The 8,856-nt window shown below is 50.0% G+C and overlaps 1 pseudogene; it reads right to left on the reverse strand.

Moving 5' to 3' along the window:
* Positions 1 to 1,619: 1,619 nt before the first annotated feature.
* Positions 1,620 to 2,020, reverse strand: LOC104546305 (annotated as a pseudogene).
* Between the last annotated feature and the right edge of the window lie 6,836 nt (positions 2,021 to 8,856).

Here is an 8,856-nt window from a genome sequence, read left to right on the forward strand (position 1 = left end):
GGATGCGCCCAACAGTGACCCGTGAGGATGCACCCAGACAAAACGCACATTTTCTCCCAGTCCAGCCCCTACACCCATGGGAAGCAGATGCAGAGCTGCTCCTGGGGGCTATGGGACAGGAGTGGCAGTAAGCCACAACCCAGACTCCTCCTGTTCTCTACTCAGGACCCTTTTGGTGCCCTTTGGAGGCTTGTGAAACAGCCACTGCTCCATTGCAGAGACTGAGAACACGAGCAGCTTGTCAGCCACATGGCAACCTCTGCCGAAGCTGCTGTACTCCTTCATCTAATGCCATTTAATCCAATTTACTGTCTTAAAGTGCTGTCTCACTTAACACAAGAACTTCATTCAGGATTACTGCTAAGAAGCAGCTCTCAACCCCAGGGTCTCATTCATTGCAAGCATTACCTCTGAAACCATATCTACCCATGCAGATGTCTGTGTGGCGTTTGTAAACACAGCACACCGCCAACAGACTCTCCTAAAAAACCCCAAAACCCAAAACCAAACAGAACACAGCAAACTGACAGCAGCTGATAAGCTCAGCTGGACACAGCACCAGTTATAAAAAAAGGGAAAGTCAAGAGTTTTGTGCATACCCTAAGCCCTGAACCAGAAGCTGGAGCCATTTCTGCCACTACTCAAACGCTGACTGCTTTACCTGAAATAAATGACGCGCTGCAGAGGCGGGGGGTGCTAGCCAGTCCTTACTGCAAATGGGATTGAATCATTAACCCGTGGCACTCAAGGGAAGAGGGAAACCCATTTCCAAGAAGGGCTGCTGGCTGCAGACTCGCTGATACTCCAATAACATTGATTGCTGTCCCCAGCAGCAGCGGGGGAACCGCTGCATCCATCTTCCTGATGCTGCAGCCCTGCTCCAGCACCGCCTCTGCTACTTAAGGAGCACAAGGTAAGCATTGTTAGCCCCTTACCGCATGACTGAATTAACGAGTGGTATGTGTGCGCAGCCTACGCTCAATATGGGATCTGTGTGCCGCGCCAGCCGTCGCATCTGCTGCAGCCACAGTGAAACACCAGTTTGCACCCAACACAGCAACCAGGCCGGCGCAGTTTTGAGACCGGACCCTTTATAGATGTGAACCCCTCTTATGATACCTTCTGATGAAACAAAACTGCATGTCAGAAAACAGAAAACTGGCTTATTTTATAAATAAAAACTTCAGAATTTGAGTCCGTTGCTGTTCTTGGACTACAGGGCAGCCCGTGATTTTGCTACCCGACAAGTACACAGTGACGATTCAGATGCCAAACTACATTCACTCACCAACAGGTCATCTTTTAAGGCTTAAAATAACATCATTATTAATTCTCCATTTATAACACTTCATAAAAGAAATAAAAAGGAAAACCAACACAATGCAGGTTTGGTTGGTCTGTGCCCCACCAGTGACACTAAGGAATCTGTTCATCAAACTCAGAGATGCTGTCCCAAGATAAAGCAGCAGGACTGTCTACATCCACACAGGCATTTTCTACGGGATTTGTGAAATGAAGATCTTTAAACAGTACCAACTGGCAACGTGTTGTTAACAGCAACAACAGCCGTGTGCAAAATGGTCACGTATCAGACATGAGAGCCATTAAACAAGCCTTACCAGCCCGTCGCAGTTGCTGATAGCAACAGAGGCTCCGGGGATGTCGGTTATGTCTCCCACGTAGGCGCAGTTGGTCCAGAGGGGCTCCCTTTTCCACAGCCTCTCCGCAGCAGTCCCAGCCTGACTGGCGTTACCAGCATCCTGTCCCGGCTCCGCGGGGTCCTGGTACCACTCCACCACCGCCTCGGGAGCCACCAGCCGCCTGTTGGGCTTCAGCCGGAGGTGGAATTCCCTTCCGAAGGCGGTGACGTTGAAGTAGAGCTGTCTGGGGCTCTGCGACGCCTCCCGCGGCGACCTTCTCTGGTGACTCGCAGAGAGGATGTTGGAGATGTAGCTTCCGTCCGCATTGGTGCTAATTGGAATCACTAGCCCGTATGGTCTCGGTCTGCTTTTCCGTAATTCTGCCAAGAGAAACATCCAAAAGCAAAGGAAAATTAGAACAAGGGTGTGCAACGAGCCTGAAGACTGAACAACGGATGAGCAGCGACTGAACACGTCGCTACAACAACCGGAAAGTGCAAGGATGCAACAGGCCACTGCCTCAGCTGTTACGGGCTGCGCTGATGCAGAGAGCGCTCAGACACCACTGATTTGCTGCACACACCACAACCACGGCGCTTTCAGGCCTGGCATCCAATGCCACGTGTTGGACACCTCTACCTCACACCTCTGCTTCCAGCATTGCCAGGTCAGGAGCTGAAGGAGGACTCAGTGTTTTGAGAAGGACAGGGGACGGTGCCACTCACCACACCAACGCACACTAAATCACCTCCTAGATGAGCCAGTCTGGATGTATGCACACCCACAGAACACAGGCAAACCTAAGGTATGTGTCGCTGCTCTCCTCACTTCAAGCACTCAAGCTCATAAATCTTCACATGGGTACCTTGCAGCAAGGCCTTCCAAACTCTGTCAGCTGTTCATTTACAAATGCTTTGTACCACTTTACACAGACACGAGAGGAGGACATGCAAGAAGGAAGAAAAGCCTCTGACACATCCCCCTGGCCAGCCAGGTGTGAAAAACCAGTGACAACACGGAGGAAGGCCACTGCAGCTTCAGCATCACGCCAAGCTGTGCCCACTCAGGCACCTCAAATAAACACCACCACAGATGCTGGGACACACATTAAGCGCATGCAAAACACCCTCCGTGTGCCAACATTTTCAAGAAGCAGGTCTTTCATGGCTCTATTTTCATAAAACTTACAGAGAAACCCCTGAAATACTCATTTACATTTATCTGGGGAGCTTCCTGGGGTTTAGGTTTGCCTCCTAGCCAAAGCAGCGGCATTTGAATTCTGTAAGAAACGCCCTGCAACTCCTCCACGCACCTCACCAGAACGGCTTGCTCCTGTGTCAGGACCTGCATTAAGATTCTGACAATGAAGCGCCGTGCTTGGTTTCTAATTGCAACTCCCTTACGTATTTCTGCAGTCCTAGAGAATGGAGTGCAGAGAAGAGCCCAGTGGCCATCACTTACCGTTGACACATGAACTTGTGTCAGCAACGGTACAAGCAGAAACCTTTCCCTCTGAAGATCTCTTCTAACAAATCCCTCACCCAGCAACTTGCTTTGGCCTTTCCTCTTTGCATAGCTTGAGTAACAGAGTTAAAAACATAAGGGGAGTGAATTATTTAAAGAAACAACACAGAACCTGACCATTTTTTACCTAAAGCCTCCACTGTACTGCAACACACAGAAGCTGTAAAAGGCAGAACAGCACTGGGGCTCCTCTGCTTCAGCAAGCAGGTAAAATCACAGCAGAAAAGGGGTAACAGCAGCGACAGCCCCACTTGCCTCATTTTTCTGAATTCCCAGTGGCCAGCCCAGGATTCCCAATCAGCAGCAGCATTTGCTGAGTGGAAATCATGCAACTGGGTTCTGGTCTTGCCTAAGGGAATACAATACCCCGCACCCCAAAAAAGCCTCTGTCTGTGTAGTCCCTTACCTCTATCCTAAAAAGCAGCTTCATTGCCCTAGGAGATTAATCGTTCCCCTGTCTGCCATTCGTAGGCACTAGGAGAAAAGGAAGAGCATCTCCCCGCTGCTCAAAGGTCGCGGCTGCAGCCCCTCATGAGGACACACACGTGGTTCCCGTTGCCTTCAAGCAACTTCACAGCACTGCAAAGGGGTCCATCAGATGGGTTAATCTCTGCTGTGAGACCTTTGTAACCTGGGAGTCATCGGGACGTTTGGTGTCCAATTTTCATCACGTGAAAGGAAAAGGTAAAGCCAAACTGCTGCCAAGAACTGGGCCAAGCCCTATTCCCTGCATATTCGACTGTGTGAGCTAAAAAGGCACTTAGCACAGAAATCATTATTCCCTGACTCTTCTCTTCCTTGGAGGATTGTCTAAAGCAATATCAGAGTGGTATTACTGCTGCTTTTCATTTAAAAGAACTCCTCAATTGGGTAGCTCAGATGCTACCACTGAGAACTCCCCAAATTAATACACTTAATTAAATGAGTTAAGTTTTACCCACTCCCAGAGCGAATCACACTTGAACTGAGAATTAATTGAGAAGAAGCTCGGTGGCTCATTCCCCTCTCCTGGCAGCAGTGGCTGCTTATTTTAAGAAACTCACTCATTCAACTAATAACTTCAGTGGGAATATGCTCCTAATGGCTTCAGAGCACTGGTTTTTCTCCAATTTTATGCCAGTCACTGAGGGATCTGACAGAAAAACCACGCATAGCACTGGTAGGACGTACATGGACACTTCAATTCTTGCACTATGGGTATCTTTCCTCACACACAAATATATCCCAGGCAAGTGACAAGTTCCTGACAGTTTTGAACTCCATTTTTCTACACCCACACTCCAGATCCAGCAGTCACACGCGCTTTTCAGTAGCGCCCAACTCAGCCCCTTCTGCCAAACCAGGCATCCGAATTAGGACAATTCTCATTTAAAACACCGGTAGTTCCCAGTCGGGATTGCTCGTCTCTCTCCTTGAGAAGGGACCAAATTAAACCCCTAAACTCATTTTCATTAATTAGCCATCAGATCATGCCCAGGAGACGGAGCTGGGCTGTAAATCCTCACCGGGGCAAAGGAAAAGCCTGGACGCCCCGGTTGCTGCACTCAGATGAATCTGCTGCTGCCTCGCTGGGCTCTTCCTGGCTCCCCTAAAGCGGGTATCGGTGCCAGGGACCGCAGTCTGACCATCGCATCCTGCGCTCGCCGCACAGCCCCGGAACTGCTGTGCACCTCTCGCAGCAGCGCTCCCGCGTTTCCACTTGCAGGGGTGATTTTGGTAACAGGAACAGCCAGCGAGCCACAAGAAAGCAGGCACAAAGGGTGGAAAATAAGAACTGTCCAATTTTTGAGTCAGCAAAAGCCCTTCCCAGAGTCTCTAAACGCTGAGCTAGAAGAGGAAATGCCTTTTGTTCAAAGGCAATTAAAATTAAATGCGACATGACCGAACACTGAAGACATCTCGACTCCTCCGCTGACTCCTGTTACCCTTTTTCCACAGCCTCCACGGCCTGAGGAGATGCTATTCCAGCTGTAGGTGTTCCCTTTCCTACGCTAACGTTTCAGGGGGGCTGTGCTGTGCTAATTCAAAGCTTGCAGCGGTGAGCACAGAATAACACAGAGCAAGGGAAAAAGCACTTCAGATTTTGTCCGCTTTTGTCCATCTGGCTTTAAACTGCTGCTCCAGTTGCACAGTGTTTAAGTTGAAAGGAAGCACTTCTGAAAGAACATCGCAGGCTTTCATGGTGTGCCAAGACATAATTAGCTAGAGAAAGCCTCCCAAAAATTCTGCCCCTGCTTTTTTCCCTCAAATACCCATGAAACCAGAGAATTAACACCGCTGCCTCGCAGGAGCTGTCTCAGCTCTGGAAAACAACGGCTGACAACGGAGGGTCGAGAGCCCTGGTTTGTTTTATTTAATCATCTGCATTTGGAAGAGCAGGATATTTTCAGGTGTAAGATTTTGTGAAATACATTGATCAAACACTGTTCACGTGGATGTCCACAGCAGAATTACAAATACCCAAACATCCACTCAGGAAAGAAGATTTCATCAGCACGGTCTCAACTGCAATCAGTGGAAAAGCAGGAATCTGAAAAATCAGATTATTCCTAGGCCTAAACTGAGCTGCCCAAGTTTGAAGACGTGACTTTTTAATTTGCAGTGGAAGCACTGGAGAAAAACCCATTACCTGCAGCTGTAGGAATGAAGAGGACAACACTGTCCCGAGCACCATGGTCTGAGATTACCCCTCCATCCCCCAGGTAACCGCAACGGGATGAGCACAGAGCTGTTCCCATTATTGGTGCAATGGAAAAGATGGGGCAGGGACAACGCGAGGAGCCCAGCGGGGCTTTTGTCACGGCCAATTTCTGCCTTCACTGTTGGTCGGTGGTTTCTGGGCAGGAAGCAGTCGCTGTGGTCCCTCTCCACAACCCGGGTCACTGCAGAACTGCTGTTTGCTCTGTATTTGGCTGCCTTTAGGTGGCAGAAATGCCCAGACAGAAACAGGGATGGATCGCTGGAGAATTTCCACTCAACTCTGCACCTATAAGATGAGCCACTTGAGCACCAGACATTGCAAGCTGGATGAGAAGAAGTAAGGGACAGCAAGGAGAGAGGCTCACACGGTGTCCCTGTCCTCAGCATCCTCATTCCTTAGCTTCAACTTGCCCCAGGGATGCACGCAGCTCGAGGAGCTCCTCCTGGTACCTTCACAGCTCTGCTGAGCTGCCGCAGCATCTGGGACCACACGGCACACACGACCTTGTCCTCTCCAGGCTGGGAACGGGTCAGACATCAGAGTTTTCTTCCAGCAGGCAGGCAAAGTGAACATGCAGCACCCCCAGGGCCAGCATCACCTCAGGGCCAGCACCTTTGGGGCTCTCCCAGTGGCAGCAGCACGACTGCCTCTGACAGCTCCCAGCCGCCTGCAGTGCATTACGCATTAATGCTATTAATTCAGCTCGGGTGACTCCCTGTCTCTAGAACACACTCTGTACTGATACGAAAGAAAAGTTCTAGATGTTTTAATTTGCCCTGAGTGACTTCCCAGGCTCCAAAGAAAGATGAGCTGCTGTCAGCAGCCAGCCCTGGGCCAAATCAACAGAGACAGCACCGATGCAACGCGACACTGAAGAGGGACTTAAAAGTAGGCCAGCCCATTTGGAGACAATCCCAATGCAGGTTTGGCTGTCACCACTAGAACTTGAAAGTGAGCAAGGAATACTTTTGGTATCAGAATTTACAGGATCAAACATTAACAGTTCAACCAGCACCCTCTTTGCTTGGGGTGCCCCGTGCACCCTCGGCCATGCAATGTCATCTCTCCTGCGGTTCCTGTGCGCCTCAAATGCTCCCAAGCTACAGCAGGGCTGGGACCGTGAAAGAAAGGGAAAAGTTAAAGGAGAAAAAGCGGTTTTCCAGGTTGAGGAATTTTGTCTGTATAACGTACTGTATAATTTAAGAGACGCATTCCTGTACAGCTTACGGTTTCTGAAATTCAAATGCAAGCCATTCCTCATGGAAACAACTAGAAATAAAACATAGGATCAGCATACCACTGGAAAAAAAGTCTGTGTGCCAGTTAGGTTTAAATGTACCTAACGGTCTCAATTCCCATTATTCACTGATCACAGTGGAAACCAACCTAAGCCCAGAAGAATGCAGCGCCAGAACTGAAATTGAGACAAGACCTCCAAAATTTAGAGGAATACTTGAAATTCTTTTCCCAACAAAACCTCAAAACTGGAGACCTAACAGCAACTGGAGCTGGAATTGCCAGGGTCTGTTCCCACTCCTCTCCGAAAAGCTGCAGACGCTGGTGCCGAGCAGCGGATCGTTAAAAGGCTCATTGCACAACGGGGTAAACCAAGGCGCGAGTGAGGCTGCGCACCTCGCATTAACGCTCCGGGACAGGGAACCCCAGCTTCTGCACCTTCCCATCACCTCATCCATCCCACAGAGCACTGACTTATCCCTTAGTCTGAATTATATGAACCTTCCTGTCCCTGAGAGTCAGAGGGGCCTATGCTTCAGTATGGAGCGATCCCCGGGCACCACCTTGCACTTCAGCACCCTCCTTCATCACAGACACCACCCCTGGGCACTTCCTTACCCCAGGACATCAGTTTAGGACGCAAGGGTGAGCAGCTATCACCAGGCACGCAGCAAGCACACTGTGCCACCAGCAGAATACGAAGAGGCCTCTGCATCAGATACATTTTTCCAGCTAAAAGAGAAGGCTGAATGCTTCCAATACAGAAGAAAAATGCTACAAAGACACGGTTTGCCCAGGCCAAAAGCAGTAGGCGTTTCCTCCTCGATTCAGAAATGAAGACCAAGCCTGACCCAGAGCCGATTTGCCACGATGTTCCTGAACTTTTGCTGTTTTATTTTTAAGAGGGGAAGCACAGATGTGTCAGGATACAAAGAGGCATGACCTGAGGACACACAAATTCAAGTCATGTCACATCACCGAGCGGTCACGGTGTAGGGGTACACAAGGGAATGCCTGCCTCCACACAGATCATTTTTGTTTGATGAGCTTACTTCTTTCATTTCCTTTTCCATAGCAGCAATAACAGTTAAATGGACGTACCTGGTTGGATCTGCTGTTCTTTACCAGCCTGCAAAACAGAGAAGAAAGACACACACAAAGTTGTCAGTGCAATTATTATGCACCGTGTGACAGCAGAACGCTTCTAAGGCTGAAAAACTACTTGGTCTGTGCTGCACCATTTTTTGGTTTCCAGGGGTGGCATTTCTCTTAACTGAATAAGCAGCTGTTCCCACCAAGACGCTAACAGAGTCCCTAATAAGTTTAACATAAATAGAGCTGCTAAGCACTCCCGATTCTGAATGACCCATTCTATACATCGTGACACCGTGCCAAAAAGTAAGTTCAGCGGCCGCAGAAAGGCTCTGACGCCAAGGAAAGCGATGAGTCCCGAGCAGTGCAGACGCCAGGCCGGTAATGAGCTATGGATGCTGACATTTCTCCTCCTTCTCCGTGCCAGGGAGCAGGAAAGCCAGTCAGGCTGGCATGTCCCGGAGGGACGCTGTCCCAGGGGCACCGGCCCGATGCCGGCACCGGCTCCCCCCCAGGATGAAGCCCAGCCCAGGGATGCTGCGAGCCCGGCTAAAGCCTGCCCTGACCTCGGCACCCGCCCCGCCGCGGAGGGGACAGGGACCCGCACGGCGGAGGAGGGGAAGGAGGAGGGCTGGGGAGCAGAAAAAGGCGGCAGGAACCGCT

Source organism: Mesitornis unicolor, unplaced genomic scaffold, assembly GCF_000695765.1.
Source record: "Mesitornis unicolor isolate BGI_N332 unplaced genomic scaffold, ASM69576v1 scaffold51539, whole genome shotgun sequence".
Lineage (NCBI taxonomy): Eukaryota > Metazoa > Chordata > Aves > Mesitornithiformes > Mesitornithidae > Mesitornis > Mesitornis unicolor.